This window comes from Bactrocera tryoni, chromosome 5 (genome assembly GCF_016617805.1).
Source record: "Bactrocera tryoni isolate S06 chromosome 5, CSIRO_BtryS06_freeze2, whole genome shotgun sequence".
Lineage (NCBI taxonomy): Eukaryota > Metazoa > Arthropoda > Insecta > Diptera > Tephritidae > Bactrocera > Bactrocera tryoni.
Window position 1 is genome coordinate 4,693,176 of NC_052503.1, and position 15,017 is coordinate 4,708,192.

The following is a 15,017-nucleotide window of genomic DNA, read 5'->3' on the forward strand; positions in this document are numbered from 1 at the left end:
CATCTTCGACCATCTCTACACCAGAACGAAAACGTTGAAACCATCGTTGTGCGGTGGAAATGGAAACTGTATCGGGTCCATAAACTGCACAAATTTTATTGGTGGCTTGAGATGCATTTTTGACTTTATCGTAGTAGTACAGTAAAATATGTCGTATTTTCACTTTATTTTGCTCCATGTTTGCGACGCTATAACTCACGAACGACTTAAAAGAAACGACAATCAATCAAACACGTGTTAGCGCGTGAAATGAGCTTTCCAAAAAGGTATAGCATGACCTAATGCGACGAATAAAACTAGAACTACGCGCTTTCAGCGCCAACTAGCGAAAATACCGCAAGACTTTTTTGACAACCTAATATAATTTCCCCGATATTTGAAATTCATATATACCAAGTGTCTTTGCATTTCATCCAACTTCTTTTAGGATGGCCAGTTCATCTGCTATCTAATTTTCCTCAATACTTCAGTAGCCCTAAATGCAAGCCAGAGAATTTCCCAATGCTCTGTCATTGAGTTAAGCAAGTAAATGGTTTTACTGCCGAATCTGATGACGGTATTTAGAATTTTATTATTTTTATTATTATTATTTTTATATTTATTTGTTAGTGTTTTACAGAACGTTTTTGAGAAGTCTTAGTCTTTAGAGAGAAAGCATTATAGATGCCCTTCGAAAGTTAAAAATAAACCTAAAATTATTGCTGAAGCATTACTCTGGTTCTTCTCTCTGAAAGCAAAAACAACTGCAATTTCTGTGACATCGATTACTATATACAATTTAGGATTTTCACCATCCAGAAAAAAATGATCTAATGACCATTATAACCATTCTCAGGTCTTTCTTTGTCTTTTGTGTCGAATATCTCTTACTCTGCTAATTTTGCTTGTGCATGATTATCAACAATTGTCTCCTCTACCAGTTTCTTAAGCAAAATATTCACTATACAGTAAAGGTAGTACTAAAACAGCCTAATGCTTTCAGAACTAGCCCGATCGAATAAGCTAATATATTTATTATATTCTAGAATTTACTTTTTAATAGCAAGTTGTTGAGTGCCACCATCCATATTTGGCTGCATATTTTGTTTCATGGTTGATTCTTAAATATTCACGTTATTGGGTCGTTTACTATGTAATTTTTTTGATGACAAATGCAGATTTTATCGAAGTTTTTCGCAGCCAGATTCACACATAACCGGCTTACCGTTATACATTTGAGCAGCTGATATATTGTAGTAAGGTTCATTTGTAGACAATTTTCTTGAAGTTTTTGGAATGTATTTTGTTTGGGGCTTTATTATGATTTATTTGTTCCTTATGGAAGACGGAAGATCGAAATTATGATTTTCGGCATATTTTACTTTTTTTATTACCAACAAAATGAAAATGCAGTTTAAGCAAGTGGAAAATTAGGACTTGCTGAAGCCGATATGAATAAAATGAAGCCGTTGGCCGATGCAAATCGTCAAATAATAACTCGAGAGATTGCTGCAAGATGAAATTTGGCGATAAAATGTTTTACACAATAAAAAATCGTGTTTAAAATTAACTAAAAAAATTAAATTACTGAGTAGTGCTGAAAAAATAAACTATTTCTTTAGACTCTTTTTGCTGTTACTTTTTTTAAGAAAAAATAGTATAAACCAAAAATATTTTTTAAGGGCACATACTATTTGTCGTTTGAAGAGATTGTGAAGATATTGGAGATACTTCATATTTAAAAGGGTTTGTTGTCGAGTAAAAACAAATGCTCATTAGCAGCAGGATTAAATTCTTACATAACTAAACTGTCTCTAGTTTAAATGACATTTTACTTTCCAAACAAACAAAATTTTAATTCATAAAATGGAATGTTTATTATAAAATGTCCTAAACGAAGATTATTACAAAAATTTTATAAATCCTTCAATATAAACATTTTAGATTTAATCAATTCGAGTTAAAAAGGGAAAATATTTGGAATGTTGGAAAATGAAATATTCAATGAAAAATATGTGTATTTCACCTTGAAGCAACATTTTAACCTAAATTCCAATTAAATCGCAAAAAAGCGAGCGAGACAAATGGCGCTGCGCCGCGCAAAAATTTGTGCCATTAAAATTGGAGCCAATTAAATATTTATAGTCATTTAAAAGTGTAAATGGACTTGCATAAATATTTAAGGACACGAGTATAAATCATCAAAAATGTTTACGCGCTCCAAACTGCCGACAATTACGGCTGCTGCGCCCAAACAAATAGCCGAAAAATGCGGAAAAGTAACAAAGTCATAAAAACGAAAAGGCGGAACATAACACGGAATAACAACAACAGAAATACTGCCAACATTAATGACAAGCAAAATAAAATGAAAATTACATCAGGGGATAAAAAAGCGAAAACAGGCGTGTATTATATAATACGCGCTGCTAACTGTTACAAGCGGGTGCGATTTATGGGAAACAGCAAAAATAAAAACATAAACAAATGTAAGATAAAGCTGCGTGCAGCACAGTGAAAAGCTGCTAAAGGCAAATCTGCTTAATAGTGTTAAGTGGGCGGACATTGGATAAAATTTAAATCTACGAATGCGCTCATGTTTACAGTGCTCTCACGTGGTAGTCGTGTCATTCGTTTCTTTCTGTCTCGCACATTGAAGCCAAATTTAAATTTAAATAAGTGCGCGGTGTCGCATGCGAAAAGTGCTAGAAGGAAAAGGCGGTAGAAGAGCGTGTATTTGCGGCCAGAAAGCTAGGCTACTTTATGTAATATTATATTAATTTTGGCATTTTTGTTTTCAACGCAGCCGTGATTTATTACAAAAAAGTGACAGAAATACCTTCATTTGACTAGATTGGATGGATTCTTATATATGTATAATTCAGTGAATTTACGTTTTTTTATTTCGGATTTTATGAGTGGAAGATTATTAGGAAAAAATATGCAAGTATATAGTATATTCCTAATGAAGTGCAGTCTTTGGCATTTGTATCATACTGACGTTATTTGTTTTGACTCCTTTTGTGAAATAAATAAACGATTTTTGGCCGAATAATCATCACTTGGAGAAGTATTGATTTTCTTCTATCAGCCAAAGAAATCGGCGACACATCGTGAACTTCAAAAGGGTTACGATCGTTTCGTTATTTTGGCAGCCGACAAATGCGCAGCTTCTTAGAAGACGCGTGGAAAATTTCAGATCGATAAAACTGAGTGACTAGTACCATATATACTGACGGAAAGATCAACTCAGCCCTCTAGGTGTTACAAACTTTGCTGCAAACTTAATATACCCAGTTCAGGATATAATTCAAAAATTTATGTTTTTATAATTTTTACATATTTTTTTACATTACAATTTTCGTGTGACTAAATTAAATTCAAAAAGAAATGGAGATCCTCTTAAAGTATTGTTATCGAAGTTTATAAAAGCGTGTGTTTCATATCATTTGTATGCCTTATACACATCACATGTAAACATAACAACATTTACAGCAACAACTTGTTAACTTTAAGCGCAAACAAAATTCGTTCGCCTTCGGCAATGCTGCTCAGCCTCAAATGCTTTAATTTTGACATTACATTATCCAATTATGAATTCAAAGAGCAGCAAGCATGTTGAATATAAGGATTTTTTCTCCCATACCCCAAAAACAGCAGACTATTCTCTTGATATTCTCGTCTGAAATGTTGTTGCTAATTTCTGCCATTTATATCCTGCTGCACAACGGCGGCCTTTTACTAAAGAAGTCAAATTTTTGTTATTGCCTACCGCATCATACTTTCAGCGCACGTACTATATGCCTGCCTCCGCTGCCCACCCCCTTTTTCCTCTCGTCGGTATTTCCTTACAGATGTCCGCTCATTAAATTCATGTAACACATGGCGGCGCAGAGCAAGAATCACTTGCCGAGCACGTTCTTCACAACAAACTCCAAATTTTTTCTGAGGGCGTTGCGGCCCATCGAGTTTCCACCATTTCCGCGTGCATTTCCACTTATCCCTCCACCTTTGCTTTTGTTTTTTTTTTATTTATTTTTATGTTTATGTTAACACATCGTACACATTTTCATGGTCCGCTGTTCAACACGGCGTATGAGTGCGGTCAAATAAAAAATCACGCAGCCACATTGGCACACACAGAAACACGCATACGTGTTTACATACACACACACATCCGTTTGTACGTGCAAACACGCCATACTTGGGGAGCCGGCCGAAGTATGTGTGAAAACAATCAACAGTCGAGAAAACACCTTGCGGCCATTGTAATGAATATAATAAATGTTGTGATGAAGCAACAACAACCACATTGTTAACAGCAAACAGCACACTATATGCGAACGCTGAATTGTGAATAACATTCGCACCCATACAGCTGCTCTTAATTGAGATAATAAAACTATAAAAGATAGTGGCGAAAAAATTTGATTGAAATATTTTTCTCTTCCTGAAAAAATTATAATACGTTACATATTTCACATAGTATTTTCACTTTTTATAATACGTATATTTATTACATAATATTTATTGGAGGATGGAGTCATGCGTAGAAGTTCACGCAAGTGGGGAAAGTTCGCCATTCACTTGGGAGTAGCCAGAAACGATTCTTTTACACATGGCTCAAGCAGCTCACGACTTCCGGTCTTTGACCAAGTGTTCTCAGGGTAGCCCGAGAACATCCGTTTGAAGGGGAGCTAACGTGAGAAGGCGAAACATCCTCTCCATAGGGTTGAGCGCTGGGTTTGGGATCATCATGTAAAACACACTACCAATGAAAAAGCGTAAGCAGCCTTGTATGAGAGACCCCCCTCTTGATGCGACCATTTTATACGAAATAAGGACTACGATTTGAGGGCATGCACCTGGAATGTCCGGTCCCTTAATTGGGAAGGTGCCGGTGCCTAGTTGGTTGATGTCAAGCACTGAGGCGAGTTGGTCCTTGTGGCATTTACTACAGTGTCCATATAAAGGAGCGCAAATTTGGTGTGGGATTCGTGGTGGGATAGAGACTCCGTCGCCGAGTACTGTCATTCACCCCGGTGGATGAACGTCTAGCCACAATTCGCATTAAAGCGAAGTTCTTCAACATATCGCTGATTTGCGCCAACGCCCCCATGGAAGGGAAGGACGATGTGATCAAAGAGATGCCTTCTATGAGCGCTTGGAGCGCATCTATGAGAGCCGCCCCCGCCACGATATCAAAATCGTTCTTGGCGGCTGCCAGGGTGGGCAAAGGAGGTATCTTTGGCACTACGGTCGGGAAATTCAGCCTCCACGACGAAATATCTCCAAATGGGTTCAGGCTGATCGACTTCGCCGGGGCCCGAAATATGGTTATCTGTGGTACTAGATTCCATCATAAGAAGATTCATCAAGCAAAATGGCTGTCTCAGGATCGAAAAGCCAACAACCATCGACTCGTGTCACCGACAGTTTTAACAAGTGAGAGGCATTCGTTAACAAGCAAGCAAACGGAGTAGTGCTAGCAGGCGCTGGAAAATATTATTTAATTGTCTTTTGAATATTTAATGATTCGGTCGAAAATAATTTTAAAATAAATCTGTATTTGTTTAATAATATCTTCAAATAAAACATCTTTGTTTACTTTTAATAATAATTTCAAGATAAACGGACATTCTTGACAGACGGAAGATACGTCTCCAGTGTTTTAGATATGCGTGCGCTCCGAGGTCCTAGCATCGACTCGGACCACTACCTTGTTGCAGCCAAGATTCGCACCCGCCTCTGTGCAGCAAACAACGCACGCCAACGAACACAAGGAAGGTTCGACGTCGACAAGCTGCAATCACAACAGACTGCCGAACGATTTTCTACTCGGCTTGCACTCCTGCTCTCTGAGAGCACTAGTCAACAACTCGGTATAGGGGAACTGTGGGACGGCATTTCAAATTCCATACGTACAGCTGCAACCGAAATCATTGGTTTTCGGAAAGAGCAAAAGAACAGCTGGTACGACGAGGAGTGCCGTGTCGCAGCGGAGAGAAAACTTGCTGCCTACCTCGCAACGTTACGATCGACCACTACACGTGCGGGATGGGATAGATACCGAGAGTTGAAGAGGGAAGCGAGACGCATTTGCAGACAGAAGAAGAAAGAGGCCAAAATGCCTGAATACGAAGAACTTGATAAGCTGGCCGACAGGGGTAACGCTCGAAAATTCTACGAAAAAGTGCGGCGGCTTACAGAAGGTTTCAAGACCGGAGCATACTCTTGTAGAACCCCCAAAGTGATCTAGTCACCGATGCCCAGAGCATACTTAGATTATGGAGGGAACACTTCTCCAGCCTGCTGAATGGCAGTGAAAGTACAACGCCAGGAGAAGGTGAACCCGATTCCTCAATCGATGACGATGAAGCAGACGTCCCATTGCTCGACCATGAAGAAGTTCGAATCGCAATTGCCCGCCTGAAGAACAACAAAGCAGCGGGGGCGATGGATTGCCGGCCGAGCTATTCAAACACGGCGTCGAAAAACTGATAAGGAACATGCATCAGCTTCTGTGTAAAGTATGGTCGGACGAAATCATGGCCAACGATTGGAATTTAAGTATACTTTGGCCAATCCATAAAAAGAGAGACCAAGTAATCTGCGCCAACTACCTAGGGATAAGCCTCCTCAACATCGCGTATAAGGTTCTATCGAGCGTATTGTGTGAAAGATCAAAGCCCACCGTCAACGAACTGATTGGACCTTATCAGTGTGGCTTTAGAACTGGCAAATCAAGAAGCGACCAGATATGCCATGCCCCAAATCTTTGAAAAGACCCTGAAAGGAGAAGCGACACACCACCGCTTCGTCGATTTCAAAGCTGCTTTCGACAGTACGAAAAGGAGCTGCCTTTATTACGAGCTGCAGAACTTAATCTAGCAGGTACAATATTTTATAAGAGTGTACAGTTGCTGGCGTATGCCGAGGATATTGATATCATAAGGCTTGGACCATGATCTTTGCCTTCTCCTGTTACAATTCGTTTCAGAAATGGTTCGATTTCATTTGGTTTCATCAAAGAATCGCAGATGTTAATTCGGTCCATTAAATTTTCACAGCCAATTCATGTGGTACCCAAACATTGAAACCTTTTTTAAATAATTCAAAACTATTTGACGAAATTTCCAGAACGGAAGCGAGCGAACCATTGTTGTGATACTGATGCAGTATCATCTCTGTGAATTTCACAAATTTCATTGGTGGCTTGCGTGGTAATCTTCACTTTTTATAAAAAAATTTCAAAATATAGCGAATTTTTTTTCATTATTTTCACTCATTTTTGAACAGCTGTTACTTTTTTTCAACTTCGCCGAACTTAATTTTTTTGGTTAAATGAAGCTTAAGATCTCACCTTTCTAATACTATGCCGTATGACACAATGTGATTAGTAGCACTGGAGATATACGACCGCAACGACATCTATTGTCAAAATACGAAAATACTTTTTCGACTACCCAATATTTATGAATAATTTGTGGTATTGTCGAGTAGAAGCTCAAAATAAATGATCACTTTGAAATCCTACCAAACAGGCTACATTACCTTTTTTAGTGACTATCGGCCTTTGAAGTGGTTTCAGCTGGTTCAGCCTTTTAGACCATGATCTTTCACTAGTTCGTATACGTAGTACGGACAGGCAGGCAGACGGACATGGCTAAATCGACTCAGCTCAACATACTGATCATTTATATATTTGCTTTATAGGGTCTCCGACGCTTTCTTCTGAGTGCTACAAACTTTACCCTATTCAGGGTATAATAAAATTTAAGATTTTTTTACAAGCAAGCCTTATTAATATCAGCTGTTCAAATATATAATGGCTGTTATATTTAACGGTACAATAAGGTCAGCTGTTGTCATTAAACACAATTACTTAGTGAACGACGCTATATATAAATGATCAGTTTTTAGCTACAAGCCCCAAATCCGAAAAAAGAGCTATTGATCTAAAATTTTGTTCATTCTTTTCTATTCAAAAATCTAGTCGTTTGTCGGAACCGCCAATTTTAGGCAACTATAGTAACCTTACAAACTGATAGATTAAAATCAAAATAAATTTAACTATGTTGAATATTATAGCTTCGATGAAACCAAGGTTGACATTTATTTCGCAAGAAATTTCCAATTTGCTAACAAATTCCAATCCCCAACTACGCTGGCTACAATATTAGATTTGTATCAATATATAATATTTAATACCCGAAGTCAAACATATTTACCTAATTCCTTGTTTACTTCATTGCATAAGTATATTTCCTTACATTATTAATTTATAACCGATTTAAACATTTATGCTTTTCACACTAACCCATATTTCAATAGAATTATTTTATAATCCTCAGCGAACACAAACAAAGCACATGCCACAAATTGTTTTTAGTACATTTAATATTAAACACAGGCCAAAGCTTGCCACATTGACCGCTTAATGACCAATATGACAAAATCCAAACACACAACCACAAACACGAATTTTCCAATCAATCAGCTTCATTTAGACATAGCAGTTACTTAGGGGGTCTCCCCTGACACACACATACATACTAAGGGACTTATATGAATATATAGGTGAGCAGAGCAAACAATGGCAAAAATCTATACATATAGCATCGAATTATAGATGACTCAACAAAGTGAGCAAAGAGCAACAACAAAGTCAGCAAAAATCTATCGCAAAATATTTAACCAATCGAGCGCAACGGAGAAGCGCAAAAGTGAATGCAAACAAAGGCCCGTGGAAGGGGCGTGAGAGTGAGGGACGTCAAAGTGCTCTGAGTGTGAGTGTATGTGTGCATTTAAGTAAATATCGCTTGTTGGTAAGAGTGGCAAATACGAATTCTTAAATAAAGCTCTGAGCTGTAAAAAGTGAAGAAGAGTTCCCACCTCACTTACATTCACCGTCAGCCCAGCCGCTTCGCAGTCGATTATTAGACAGACAGTTGCCGTGGAGAGAGTGAAATTTAAACAGGTGTTCACTGCTGAAGGTCGCTCCATAAGGTGCAAGTGTGGCTGTGGGTGTGCGAACGGGATGCAACGTGGCAGAGACATTGATAATTATTGGAGCAGAAGTAATTAATGCATACTTTCCGGCGCACTGACACGTAGCACGGCAGCAATGCAGCAATGCAGCAATGCAATTATGTAGCAGCAGCAGTTGCTTTTTATTTTATTTAAGAGTTGAAAACATTGCAAGGCAACAACAAAGCGTGAAATATTCAATGCGTTCGGGTTAATATATTAACACCGGCGCCAGCGACAAGACAAGCCAAATCGATTAAGCTAAATAATTTAAAATGAAAGCGAGCACAGGTTGTTGCCGAACTACACGCACACACTAATGCACCTATTTATATATGTATGAGTGTGTTCTGGTTGTTGCATGGGTAATTTATGTGCACGTGTTGCGTAGCAGGAAAGCAATTGCATGTCGAATTATATTAAATAAAGTCTACGCGGGTTAAATGCTGTTCTACGCTATGACCTTTCAGCAGCAGCAGCCGAGCTAAGTGAATTCGCTTGTAGTTATTCACGTAAGTGATTGTGTTTTACTTGAGACAAAGTGCTGCTTATTGTCTTAAGCGAAACTAAGTGTGTCTAGGAGAAGAGACAGTTCGGATGCTTAGAAAACAGAGTAGAGATATTCCATATAAAATTTAATTTATTTGTTTTTTTTTGTGGAGAGAATTTCAGAAAAATATTTTAAATCTCAAAATTTTTTTATTTGAAAATATTCTCAAAAAAGTTTTGAAAACAAAAGCAACAATTAAAAAAAGCGGAACGAAATCCATTTACAAGTGATCTGAGGGTGAGAAAAGGAAGGGAAGTTTGTTGAACGATTAAAAACGGTTTATTTCGATTTCCGGAAAAATTACGAGTCCTAAAGAAATAATTTTATGATAATATTGTAGGTAATGAAAAAAGCTTTTGTTTTAATAAAATGTATGTGAAAACTTAAATAACTCATTTTGGAAGTTTTTATTTTTGTCATAAAAGAAAATATTCTCTTCTATGTTACAAATACACTGTATTTTTATATTTAAAATATTTGTTTTTTTCTCCGTATATCCTAATCCTAATTTTCAATCAAAAAATGAAGATTTAATTAAAAGGCCTCTTAAAAATATGTCACTTAAAAAAATTGAGATATTTTTGTATTCACAAAGTTAGTTTATTTTTCAATAATTTTATCAATATATCTGCTCACTCTCGAGCTTTAAGTAAACACTTCCCAGCCAAAAATTTGCTTAATACATTTTCGAAATGCGCATAAACCTGAGCTAATCTGCTGGCTTACAATTGTGCGCGTATTTGCTGCGTGTAAACCTACAAACTGTTATTTCATTTTATTTATTTTTCAATTACAAAAGAATTACCCATGAAAAAATGCTCACAATAAATAAATAAATAGAAAACGAACTGAACGCCAAAGCGCGCTATGGAATGAGTATTGCTCAACTAGTCGTCGCACTCTTTGCCGGTATGTTGCAGCAATAGCTAACGGCACTTGTTTGTGCAGTATTTCAAATCCGCACGCGTGTGGTACAAAACCCCAAACGTGCATTAATAAAAAAACATACAAAAAAGTATATATTTATATTTATTTCTATGCATGCAGCGCTTAGAACATCGCAGGATGCATTAAACAAAGGATTGCTTTTGTTATAGAACATATACTATATGTACATGTGCTTGCTCCTGTTTGTATGCAACAACTTAAACGTGCGCCATTGTGCACTCAATTGCAGGCACTCGTCCGCATTAGTGCATGTTTTCTATATCATCGTTGTTTACTAAGCACTCGAAGAAACATTAATTTACCGCATGTTGCAGTTGCAAGTACAATTGACAGTTCTTTTATTTTATTTTCCAATAAATTTTGTTCATTTAAAGTTTTCTTTGAACGATTTGTGTAGCATTTGATATTTTCGAGAGCACTTTTTCCAATTCTTATCATTTTTAGTAAATAATTTATATGCCGAATGCAATTCAAACATTAAATTTTAATTTCATACTGTCCAATTTTCGAGAAACTTAGTTATTGGTTTAAGTCATGCGAGTCAGAAAAAAAGCATTTTTCTTAAATTTTTTGTATGCACAATTCATTTGTTAAAGAAAAACATGCACATTTACAGAATTTAACGTAATTTAGTAATCGGCAATTATTTTGAACAATTTTGGATCACATTATTCCCAAAGCCGATATTTAGTAGCAATTCTGAAAGAAGTAGGCGGCCGTGGGGGAATATTTTTCAGCTAAAATTATCTGACATCCAAAAATAAAAAATGGCTTATTATTATAAATGAACACAAGTAAATATGGAAATACTAGTCAAGATTTTGAAGTTTGGCCAAATCGAGGATTTCTAAAAATTAACAAAGAAATTTAGATTGGGGAAAAGCTTAATAAGTCGCAATCATTGTCAAATAAATTATTTCTTCAATCACCGTTTGATAAAAATACCTGAGAGGACAGTGTTAAACTATCAAGTCAAGAAATTTCAATTATTCAACAAAGAAATTTCATAAATTTTTTTTTTGGAATCAAATTTCTGGTGCCGAAGCATACATACATAATGGTGAAAAAGGCCCTCGGAGATAATTGTTTTTTACTGATACGTATTTTTGATTGATATGAATTATTCATAGAGGGTCGAGAACGCGTTGACAGCTATCAACATCAACTGTTCATCGACACGTCAATAAAATGAAGGAATGTTTGATAATCGCCGATTAATACTCAAAAATCTTACTGGCATCTTTCGAATATCGGAAGAATCAGTGAAAAAAGATATGAAAGCACGATTGGTTCCAAAATCAGTTGTTTTTTTCGAAAACAGCGTCGCGTTACCGTCTGCGAAACAATATTTTCCGACTACCAGGATGTCATTATTCTTACTGGTGATAGCTCTATGTGACTTTTGGCTATTCAGGAAAGTCAAAGGACCGTTCCGGGGAAACCATTTTGAGTCAATTGAAGGCATTAAAAGTGAATCGCTTCGCATTGATGACTATTGACATTAACAAGTGTTTCGGGGATTAGAAAAGACGTTGGCACGAGTGCATGGGAGCCAAGGGGATGACTTTGAATGGGACGACATAGACGCCACTCTTATAGAGAGCTATTGGGGAAAAACACTTTTTTACAAGCTTTCCTTATGGAAAATTTTGCAAACTCATTGATCATAGACTGCAAGAGATAGTAATCACTTGGTGCCAAGCCTGGTATATAAGGTGGATGCAAAAGAAACTCTCAATCAAGCTTCCGGAAATTCTGGTGAATCACTGACGTTGCATGTGACCTGATGGAGTACAATTCCTCATTTAATATAAAAAACTGACCGATTCAAGGCGATTGCTACCTTCAGACGGACTAAGTGCGGACAGTAATGGTTGAATTAATTAAGAGTTTAATCGAGCCGCCTATGACTTCTTGTGGATTTCACAAATTTAATAGAAAAACTTTCCTGACGCTTTATCCTGGCTTAGCTACAGTATTCTACAGCTTACCATGACCACTAACGTTATCATAAGTAACCGACTCTTCAGTACCAGCAACTACCCGCTTCAGAAAGTGATCGATTTTCATCTGCGATTTGCAGATTGAAACGCAGTCGACGAGGTTTTTTCATTAATTATATGGCACCCATATATCGGGCATGCTTTTATATCGAATATTATTTACCAAATTCTTTTATGGTCCATATTTTGGTCCAAGGTAATGATAAAGGTGCTTACATGATAGTCAGATTTGACATTTTCTAATATTTCGTCGTTATTTCGACAATTAGTCTGCCAGAGGGCAGTGCGTCTTAGAAAACTATAGAATATGACGTAATTACTTTTTGCAGGTGCTTATCCTTGACGCATGTTCAATCAATGCTGAATCTAGCAGTCATAAAAAAACCTGAAAACATTTTTTAATACGAAATCTTTACTTGCGATTTTGTAACACGATCGCACTTATGACTATACCGCGAGTTGCAGATTACTAAAGACATATGTTGGAAAAACAATTAATTTATTACTACCAGATATAAAATAATCTAATAACAAACTTTTTTTTCTTGAAACTGAGTTGATAGTGTTAGGGTTCGTAAAAATCCAGATAGATGCAGAAACCATAATAGAAACGGAATTAAAGCAGCTTAAGCAGGCTTAATTACTAAGAAACATATTCTCAATAAAACCTTGTGTCCTTAATGACACAATTTGAAATGAATCTATTCTCCTTCAGTTTGCTACTGATGCAATTTGCTGAACTCTAAGTAAATGAATTAAATTATTCTGATATTTTGCAGATAAAGACTTCATTTGAATAAAAGCGAGATTAAAAATGTATTTTCAACAATAATACCTGCATGCTAATGCGATAAACCGCTACTGTAGACAAGTCGCTCTCAATTTCATTAAAAATATGTAAATTTGTTGTAACTTTATGCAAAATGATTTCATACCGAAATTAGGGCACTCCATTCAATTTAATCCAACTGAGTAAGGCACCGAGTTAATTTGCCCTAATTCCATTTTGCTAATACATGCGTGAGCTATTTCACACACACACATACACATTTACCGCCAACAAAAGGTTTAAAATTGTATGCAAATGTGTTGTGACTACCGTCCTCTCCGCCATCGAGACAATATTCCACCTCCGCACTTTGTAAAGAAAGACTCATATATCATTTTGATCACACTTATACACACACATACACACACCGGTGCACCGACTTGAACTCAGCCCTGCCACATCCTTTGACTGTCACAATGCAAAGGTAATGAATGAGATTACAACTTTTCAAATGAATTTTATTATCCTCGCCCATGTTGTGCCATTAAATGTTACATAAAAACTCATTAGTGGGCTTAGAAGATTGCGCATCAGCACACAGCAAGTGGGTGTATCCACACACACATGCAAGCATAAATGCTGTTGCATAAATTAAATGCATTGCAGAAATGTGCGGAAATATTCGAATTATCTCTGTTGCATAGTAAGTTTAACATGAACTATTTCAATTTCTATTTTAATCATAAATTGTCGGCATTCCACATCTCCATATAATTACATACTCACTCACCTCTCTTTATCGCTCTCTAATTTTTTCAGCGCTGAGTGTTCAGTCGACTATTCCCATGCAAACTTCATCACGAGGACACCGACTAACGGACAAACTACAACGTAAGTGATAAAACAGCAAAAAGCTATTTATTTAATTATATTTCACGCAGGCTGAATTATATAAAGGCTTACTTAGTTATTTGCCCGTTTGCATTACAAAAACCGTTACATGGAACCATTGCAAAAAGCCACAGATTTTATATAAACTGATTAATGCTGGTGGGTCAATAGGATATATGCAAAAAAAGTTTCGTAATAATTAATTCAAAATGCTTTTATAAAAATGAAGCGTTTTATAATTTTCTCATTTAATTAAAATAAATAGCCTTAGCGTTTAATAATTAAAGCACATGAAAAGTGTTAGGAAAAGAAGAAAAAACACAGGCTTCACAGGCTTCTTTTATAGCATTTAGTTTAAAAAGATCTTTATTTTGATAGGTATATGCCAGTTACATATCTGCTATCAAGGATCCGATCTAAGGAATTTATTCGGATATTAAAGTGATGCATTGAACAAATGTGGACTGAAGTTCTGAGAGGTCTGTGGGGTATTTAAGGTGATCTGATTACAAATTTGAGTCCAAAAATGTTCCATCGTCATTTAAGTAAATTGTGCTTCTTGACTCGGAAGCATGCCCAACGATTGGAATTTAAGTGTTCTTTGCCCAATCCACAAAAAGAGAGACCCCACAATCTGCATCAACTGATGTGGATCCTAAACATCGCGTATAAGGCTCTATCGAACGTATTGTGTGAAAGATTAATGCCCACCGTGAACAAACTGACTGAACCTTATCAGTGTGGCTTTAGATCTGGAAAATCAACAACCGACTAGATATTCACCATGCGCCAAACCTTGGAAAAGACCCGTGAAAAGAGAATAGGCACACATCATCTCTTTGCCAAT

The 15,017-nt window shown here is 36.6% G+C and overlaps 1 protein-coding gene across 5 annotated transcripts in view; it reads left to right on the forward strand.

Annotated features, from left to right (window-relative positions):
* Positions 1-15,017, forward strand: part of LOC120777681 (myb-like protein Q) — a 128,110-nt gene that overhangs the window by 45,588 nt on the left and 67,505 nt on the right. For 2 of the 5 annotated variants that reach the window (XM_040109151.1, XM_040109150.1), the window contains one exon: positions 14,099-14,170. The exons of the other annotated variants lie outside the window; for them this stretch is intronic. The gene's annotated coding sequence lies outside the window, so the exon portion shown is untranslated. The remainder of the gene's footprint in view (positions 1-14,098; positions 14,171-15,017) is intronic. 5 annotated transcript variants of the gene reach the window in all.